Source organism: Oncorhynchus kisutch, linkage group LG14 (assembly GCF_002021735.2).
Source record: "Oncorhynchus kisutch isolate 150728-3 linkage group LG14, Okis_V2, whole genome shotgun sequence".
NCBI lineage: Eukaryota > Metazoa > Chordata > Actinopteri > Salmoniformes > Salmonidae > Oncorhynchus > Oncorhynchus kisutch.
Genome location: NC_034187.2, coordinates 59,682,622 through 59,692,045, shown reverse-complemented (window position 1 = coordinate 59,692,045; position 9,424 = coordinate 59,682,622).

Genomic DNA, 9,424 nt, shown 5'->3' with positions numbered 1-9,424 from the left:
CTCCAGTGTTAATTTGCTAAATTGTAATTACTCCCCTACTATGGCCTATTTATTGTCTTACCTCCTCACGCCATTTGCACACACTATATATAGACTTCCTTTTTTGTATTGTGTACGCTTGTTTATTCCATGTGTAACTCTGTGTTGTTGTTTGTGTCGCACTGCTTTGCTTTCTCTTGACCAGGTCGCAGTTGTACATAGCCCATCTGTAAATAGCCCACCCAATCTACCTACCTCATCCCCATATGGTTTTTATTTACTTTTCTGCTCTTTTGCACACCAGTATTTCTACTTGCACATCACCATCTGCACATCTATCACTCCAGTGTTAATTTGCTAAATTGTAATTACTCCCCTACTATGGCCTATTTATTGTCTTACCTCCTCACGCCATTTGCACACACTATATATAGACTTCCTTTTTTGTATTGTGTACGCTTGTTTATTCCATGTGTAACTCTGTGTTGTTGTTTGTGTCGCACTGCTTTGCTTTCTCTTGACCAGGTCGCAGTTGTAAATGAGAACTTGTTCTCAACTAGCCTACCTGGTTAAATAAAGGTTGGAAAAAAACTGAGTCAGGTTTGTAGGCCTCCTTGCTCACACATGCATTTTCAGTTCTGCCCACACATTTTCTATGGGATTGAGGTCAGGGCTTTATGATGGCCACTCCAATACCTTGACTTGTGAAGTGCACCAGTCCCTCCTGCAGCAAAGCACCCCCACAACATGATGCTGCCACCCCCGTGCTACAACCAGCCATAAAAAAGCCAGACTACAGTTTGCAACTGCACATGGGGACAAAGATCATACTTTTTGGAGAAATGTCCTCTGGTCTGATGAAACAAAAATAGAACTGTTTGGCCATAATGACCAGCGTTATGTTTTGAGGAAAAAGGGGGACACTTGCAAGCCGAAGAACAACCGTGAAGCACGGGGGTGGCAGCATCATGTTGTGGGGGTGCTTTGCTGCAGCAGGGACTGGTGCACTTCACAAAATAGATGGCATCATGAAGTATGAAAATTATATGAATATCTTGAAGCAACCTCTCAAGACATCAGTCAGGAAGTTAAAGCTTGGTCGCAAATGGTCTTCCAAATGGACAATGACCCCAAGCATACTTCCAAAGTTGTGGCAAAATGGCTTAAGGACAACAAAGTCAAGGTATTGGAGTGGCCATCACAAAGCCCTGACCTCAATCCCATAGCAAATTTGTGTACAGAACTGAAAATGTGTGTGCGAGCATGGAGGCCTACAAACCTGACTCAGTTACACCAGCTCTGTGAGGAGGAATGGGCCAGAATTCACCCAACTTATTGTGGGAAGCTTCTGAAAGACTACCCAAAATGTTTGACCCAAGTTAAACAATTTAAAAGCAATGCTACCAAATACTAATTGAATATATGTAAATTTCTGACCCGATGGGAATGTGATGAAAGAAATAAAAGCTGAAATAAATCATTCTCTCTACTATTATTCTGACATTTCACATTATTTTAAGAAAGTGGTGATCCTAACTGACCTAAGACAGGGCATTTTTACTAGGATTAAATGTCAGCAATTGTGAAAAAAATGTATTTGGCTAAGGTGTATGTAAACCTCCGACTTCAACTGTATATGCCCTTTGGTTTCCATTGTGTTGTCGATTAGTGTTACAATGTCCGTTGTTGCGTGTGAGTACCTGTGCTGTGTTGTTTTGGCTTTTGTGCTGCTTGTATTGTGCAGATGATTACAGGTCTCGTCCCGTGTGGCATCATTGTGAGCGCGAATGTTATGGGTCTCGCCCACTGTATTTATTCGAGGTACTCCTCGCTCTTTTGTTTGGGTTTCACCCTGTGTTTTGTTACGTGTTTGTTTGAACTTTGTCCCGTGCCTTTACATGGCACGCCGTAATTTGGGTCAATCAAAACTCCCAGTACGCATTCCTGCGCCTGTCTCCCGATCCCTTTATACCAACATGACAGCAACTGTTATTTTACTGCTGCTCTTTAATTATTCATGAGTTATTTTAGATTTTTTTTGCTTATATATTTTTTACTTAACACTTATTTTTCTTAAAACTGCATTGTTGGTTAACGGCTTGTAAGTAAGCATTTCACTGTAAGGTCTACAGGTGTTGTATTCGGAGCATGTGACAAATGCATTTTGATTTTGATTTCATTTCATTTGAAGCAGGACTGGGTTAACAACTTTCAGCATGTGGCCCCTATAAGTTTTCCTTCCTCCCAATTGGTATAATGCATTCACCATGTAAATACCAGGGTTAGCTTGCTCATAGTCCTCATCTCAGATCTGTCCACCTGCTGGGCGGTGACAATCCCCCACACCAATGGGAGGCCTGCGACCATTCAGGCGGTCTCCGCGGCAACCTCAGTTGCCTCATTGTATGCTAGCCCGTAGCTCTTGCAAATCAGGCTTGGTGGAATTGAATTGAGAATTGCTTGTGCATGGAGGCTTGTTAGCCAACAACCGAGCGTAAAATTGCCGCCCTTCTATGCCAGCATAACGAGTCAATCGATCTCAAAAGCTTTTCTTTCATTAAAAAGATGTCGCCTGAAGGATTGTCGGTGAACACACACACCAGTTTATAGAGACACATTGCAGATCAGACTTTTTTGTTTTAATGAGCAGAAATGCATCTCCTGTTCTTTTAAAGCGCTGACTGGCAGGGGAATACTTCCCAGATATTCAGGCTGTATTGAAAGGGGATTCTGAAATCATTTAAGGGTTTTTGATATCAAGGGTTTTGTTTTTTTAAGGGTTTTTGGTATGCATGGATAGAAAAGCTTGATCGATTTCAATTTATGCCTACATGCATTATTAAAATGTTGTCAATTCTGTCCAAAACATGTTTTTGTGCCATTCACTGTGTATTTTTGCCATTCACTGTGAATCCTTTTTTCTTGAAATAAATTCGTTTTTCCAAGCCTTCTAAATGTTTTGAGTCCAATCATTCAAAGACCAGCATAATGCAAACTTTGAGGGATCCTTTGATTTTCCAAGCATGACTAATATGAATAACACAGCAATGGCTTGGAAAACACACATATTCACTCCCTGAACAATGTCGAGGCACTTTTAATTAAACTTGATCAAAAGATGAATTATGCATAAGCCTAATACCATTCCCTCTAAATTCTACAGCACTGCCAGAACCGAGAATGCAGGCTTTGCTCAATCAATATGTGCTATTTGAGAGACAAATATACATTCCTATTTCCAAGATTGTGAAAAATTATGATATTAATATCTACAATTTGTTTATATGAAGACTAGTTACCATACTGTACATCAAAGTTTCTGGGTGGAGATGCTAATGACATATGGTGGATATACACTCAGTGGCCAGTTTACTAGGTAAACCCATCTATCACCGGGTCAGACCCCACTTTGCCTCCAGAACAGCCTGAACTCTTTTGGGGCATGGAATCGTTTCTCAATTGGTATCAAGGGACCTAACGTGTGCCCGGAAAAAATTCCCAACACTATTACATCACCGCCACCAGCCAGTACCAATGACACTAGGCAGGATGGGGCCATGGACTCATGCTGCTTACTCCAAATCCTGACTCTGCCATCAGCATGACGTACCAGGAACCGGGATTCGTTGGACCAGGTCATGTTTTTCCACTCCTCAATTGTTCAGTGTTATTATATGCCCACTGGAGCCGCTTCTTCTTGTTTTTAGCTAATAGGAGTGGAACCCAGTGTGGTCGTCTGCTGCAATAGCCCATCCGTGACAAGGACAGACAAGTTGTGCGTTCCGAGATGACGTTCTGCACACCACTGTTGTACTGCTCCGTTATTTGCTGTTTGTGGTCCACGATTCTTGCCATTCTCCTTCTACCTCTCATCAACAATCTGTCTTCACCCACAGGACTGCCGCTGAGTGGATTTTTCGCAGCATTCTCTGTAAACCCTAGACACTGTCGTGTGTTAAAAGCCCAGAAGGCCGGCCGTTTCTGAGATACTGGAACCGGCACACCTGGCACGACGATCATAACATGTTCAAAGTCACTTAGGTCACTCGTTTTGCTCATGCTAACATTCAGTTGAACAGTAACTGAATACCTCAATGCCTGTCTGCTTGCTTTATGTAGCAAGAAACGGCCACGTGATTGACTGTCCGTAGGAGCGAACCATTTTCGTGAAGGGGTGGTGTACCTAATAAACTGACCACTGAATGTATGTAGCTTATCCATAGGTTATTGAGCAAGGACAACTGTATATTGTAAAGATTAAGGCATGTCTTAAACTAAATGGTAATTAATGAAAGCAATGCCTCAAAATAGAAAAAGTGCTCTGCCACATTGATATATGACATTTGACAATAAGTTTGAAGCGAAGACTGGCTACTTCAGGATTGAGGTATTTATTTATAATATTTTCCCAGATTGACCTCTTTCACACAGGAGACCTGTACAAGGCAGGGTAATCTGACCTCCCATAAGTGCTTATAGGGGAAACTTTTGCAGTGTTGACTCAACACGCCCAGGCCCCCTGTCCAACCAGCAGGAGTTTTCAGACTTTCCAAAAGGGGTCGTCCATTTTGGGTTGTGCTCCTGGTGGGAACAGACAGGCCCAAACAAGCCAGCTGACAAAGAACCCATACTCCCACTCCTAGAGATGCCTAACACACCTCTCAATGGGGAGAAAACATGTGGATAAAAAGAACCAACTTCTTCCTGCTGACAAAGTGGCGAAGAATAAATGAAAGCACTCAAGGGTGGCAGCGAGCAACAAAGAGTTGATGAGCTGAATACATTAGGCTACAGAAAGCCTGGTGGGACTTTAAGACTCTCTGTGGTCTCGCTTATACCAATATGATTCCTCCAAATTGCGCCTCACAGCTTTGCTTAGTTTGTTGTTTCCGAAACAAAAGTTCAGAAGCACTTGCAATTTTCTGAATATCTTCGAGCTCTCTCTGTCAGACGCAAAGGTGCTTCCCTATAATACATAGAGTGAGGCAGCTACAAGGTTTGCTTTGTAAAGACAATCATGGAAGACAATAGAAAATGGAATAGTGTTTGTTTCATAAGGAACATGCTTTGTCATCTGTTAAATAAAGCTTGGATTTTTCTTTACTTCTTTATTCTTTATCCCTAAGGTAGACCAAGATCCAGTTTGTTATGATGTTACACACACACACACACACACACACACGCAGCCAATAACTCATCATATCCATGGAAGACATCGACCTGTGGGCCAACATTGCAGCTTTCAGGCCCGATTCTTCCCTCTTTCACACCCCACTTCATTCCAGAACAAAACCATGACTGACAATACTCAAATCTTCTTTCTCAGATTAGCCCCCCGCCTTCTTCTGTTCTCCCTCAATCCCCTCCTCTCGCCCACCCCTGCCCTCTGCTTCTTTTCAAGGCAGCGTATGCTAATAGCTCACTCAATACCCTGAAAATAGCTATCTATTTTCCTGCCTTGCTATTTTACATCTCAAGCGGCTTGTCTTACCCGTTGACAAGGGGACCAGCCTTCCAATTCAGTAGCTTTCACAGCTCTGACAGTTGGATTCCTGAGCTTGCCACTCGTTTCAAATAGAGACTCGTTTAGTCCTAATGAACTATTCTGCACAAACTCCTAAAGGTATGGCGGCTTGTACTAAAAGTGAAAACCTGGTCTATTCATGTTAGCTTCCTTCTCAACGCTCTCTCTCTCTTTCACATTCTGTCTCACACTCTCTCTCGCTACATCAGTCCAGTTTAAGGGTTTACCCTAGTTTTTTTGGTTATGCTTGGATGACTTGTTAGGCAGGGGATAGAGAGATAGATGTGAAAGATGGGTTGTTTAGATTTAGTATGTAGTAACATCAGTGCCAATAAACAGCTTGGCTCCAACCTTCACACCTTACTTTGTTTTATTCTGGAGGGAGAAAGAGGAGAGATGGAACAATCGCAAGACTGCAAAAGTTCCAGAGATGTGCAGGGAGATTATGCTAATGACCTCATTCATAGTCAAACCACCTCCGCACATGTCAGGGAGGACTGCATTTGTCCCCTCTAGTGATAAACAAATTATACATGAAATCAATTCCTTCTCTCTCACTACTTTTCCCTGTTGGCCATCCATTGAAGCCTCATGGTCTCTCCTGTTAGGCTAACATGCTGCATTTCTTCTGCTAATGAGAGCATGGGAGCAGCCGCAGTGCTAAGGCCCCCGCCTGCCTGCACCGAGCAGCTCCTCCCATTACAACCACAGTCAGCGTTAACTAGCCACCTGACGCTAAGTCTCTGAAAGCTAAGAAGCCTAACTGTATCCCAGCCTAGCCACATCAACTTTACTCCCTGTGCTAGCTCTCAGTGGGCTAACTATATTCCTGATGCTTACTAGCCTCCTGGTGCTAGCCCTACATTCTGTAACTTGCCACATCAACTTTTCACCTCACAGCGCCAGCTAATCTCAGTGGGCAAACTTTGCTAGATGCACTAACAAGCCTTCTATATCACATTTCAGATAAGACCCAAATGCGGACAACGCCTGTAACAACAGTTTATTAATCCAACAGGGGCAGGCAAAAGACAGGTCAAGGGCAGGCAGGGGTCAGTAATCCAGATAGGTGGGGCAAAGTTACAGGATGGCAGGCAGGGTCAGGGTAGGAAGAGGTCAGTAATCCAGATAGGTGTGGCAAAGGTACAGGACGGCAGGCAGGCTCAGTGTCAGGGCTGGCAGAATGGTCAACAAAGGGAAAACAAGAAAAAAGGAACAATCGAGAGACCAGAGCAAAGGGGAAAACGCTGGTAGGCTTGACAAAACAAAACTAACTGACAACAGACAAACAGAGAACACAGGTATAAATACACAGGGGATAATGGGGAAGATGGGTGAAACCTGGGGGGGGGGAACATGAGACAAAGGGCTGTGAGACATGGGTTTAACTCTGGACACATGAAAGGTGGGATGTATATGAAGTGTCCGGGGTAACAGAAGACGAACAGCAGAGGGGCTAAGGATTTTGGAGATGGGAAACAGGTCGATAAACCGGGGGGAGAGTTTACGGGTTTCCACCCGGAGGGGCAGATCCCAGGTGGACAGCCATACATTCTACCCGAGATGATATCGGGGAGCCGGGGTCCAGTGGTGATCCCCTTGTCGTCGACATCTGGAGGTGGTCTTGAGGAGGGCTGACCGAGCTCTCCTCCAGGTACGATGACAGCAGAGGACAAACATCTGGGTAGAAGGTATGCCGACCTCTTCTTCCTGTTCAGGGAAGAGCGGTGGCTGGTACCCCAGGCAACAGTCAAAAGGAGATAGGCCTGTGGCAGAGCAGGGAAGGGTGTTGCGGGCGTATTCAACCTACACCAGCTTCTGGCTCCAGGTGGTGGGGTTGGCGGAGACCAGGCATGACAGAGTAGTCTCTAGGTCCAGATTGGCTTGCTCTGACTGGCCATTGGACTGGAAGTGGTACCTGGGGGCCAGGCTGGCCAATGATCCAATGAGGGTGCAGAACACCTTCCAGAACCGGTACGAGAACAGAGGGCCTCCAGTCAGAGACCATGTCGACTGGTAGTGCATGGATCCGGAAGACGTGCTGCACCATGAGCTGGGCAGTACTCTTTGGCAGAGTGTAGTTTGGGGAGAGGAATGAAGTGGGCGGCTTTGGAAAACCGATCCACCACTGTCAAGATGGCGGTGTTGCCATCAGATGGGGGAAGAGCCATGACAAAGTCCAGGGAGATGTGAGACCAGGGACACGCCGTGCAAGCGGCAATGAATGAGGAGACATCAGGGACCATGGTAGGCCACCAAAAGCATTGTCGCACAAAAGCCAGGGTCCGACGGGAGCCCGGGTGGCAGGCCAGTCTGGAGGAGTGACTGTGTCAGGCACGAACATCCGGGCCCATCTGGTTTGCCAGGAGTTGAGCCATTTGGTGGTGTGGAGATACTCCAGGTTTTGTGGTTGGTCCATACAATGAACGGATGTTCCGCCCCTTCCAGCCAGTGCTTCCATTTCTCCAACGTCATCTTCACTGCGAGAAGCTCAGAAGAAGGCGCAGGGTTGTAGCTTCAGGTCCACGCTGGGACAGGACCGCCCCCACTCCTATATCAGAAGCATCTGCCTCTACCACAAACTGATGGGAAAGGTCAGGATGAACCTAGATGGGAGCAGTGGTGAAGCGGTGTTTGAGGTCCCAGAGCGCCCGGTCAGCAGCACACTTCTCTGCCTTAACAAACAGCTGATTCTCCAAGAGGCGTTGAAGAACCTGTCGGATGTGGAGCACATGTTCTTGGGGGGAGCAGGAGAAGATGAGGATGTCATCAATGTAGACGAAGATGAACTGGTTCAAAATGTCGTGGAGAATATCATTTACCAGAGCCTGGAACACAGCAGGGGCGTTGGTGAGGCCAAATGGCATGACCAAATACTTGTGTTGGCCGCTGGCCATGTTGAAGGCGGTCTTCCACTCATCCCTCTCCCATGTCCGCACCAGGTGGTAGGCATTCCGTAGATCCAGCTTGGAAAACACTGTGGCCCCCTGGAGCGGCTCGAAGAGATGAATGGTAGCGGTTCTTCACTGTTATTTCAATGAGTCCCCGGTAGTCGATTCATGGGCGTAGTCTTGTCCTTCTCCACAAAGAAGAATCCTGCGCCAGCGGCAAACAATGAAGGACGAATAAATCCTGCAGCTAGGGAGTCCAATGTAGGTCTCCATAGCCTTGGTCTCCAGTCCTGTCATCGAGTACAGTCGTCCCTGGGCGGAGTGGTGGTAGGGAGAAAGGCAATCCCGCAGTCATATGGTCAGTGCGACGGAAGTCAAGTGACCTGGGCCTTGTTGAACACCTCCCGAAGGTCCTGGTACTCCGCGGGAATGGTGGAGAGGTTCAGGGCACCTTCCAAGCCCCCAGGAAGACGTCCCAGGGCAGGTTGCGCTGACTTCAGACAATGGGCATGGCAGAATGGACTCCAGCCCATGATGGCACCAGTAGGCCAGTTGATGAGGGGATTGTGTCACTGGAGCCAGGAGAATTCCAAAACAGTGGGAATCTGAGGAGACTTGATGAGCTAGGTCTGAGTTAGAATGTCACACCTTGATCTGCCTTACGTGTCTTTGTAATTGTCTCCACCCCCCTCCAGGTGTCCCACATCTTCCCCATTATCCCCTGTGTATTTAGAACTGTGTTCTCTGGTTGTCTGTTGCCAGTTAGTTTTGTTTTGTCAAGCCTACCAGCGGTTTTCACTCTGTTCCTGTCTCTCTGTTGTTCTTGTTCCCCCGGTGTTGACCATTCTGCCTGCCCTGAGCCTTCCTGCCGTCCTACACAGGGGATAATGGGGAAGATGGGGGACACCTGGAGGGGGTTGGAGACAATCACAAAGACAGGTGAGACAGATCAAGGTGTGACATTCTAACTCAGAACTAGCCTCCTTGTGCTATAATAACCACCCTACCCAAGAGAGAGAAGAATAATGAT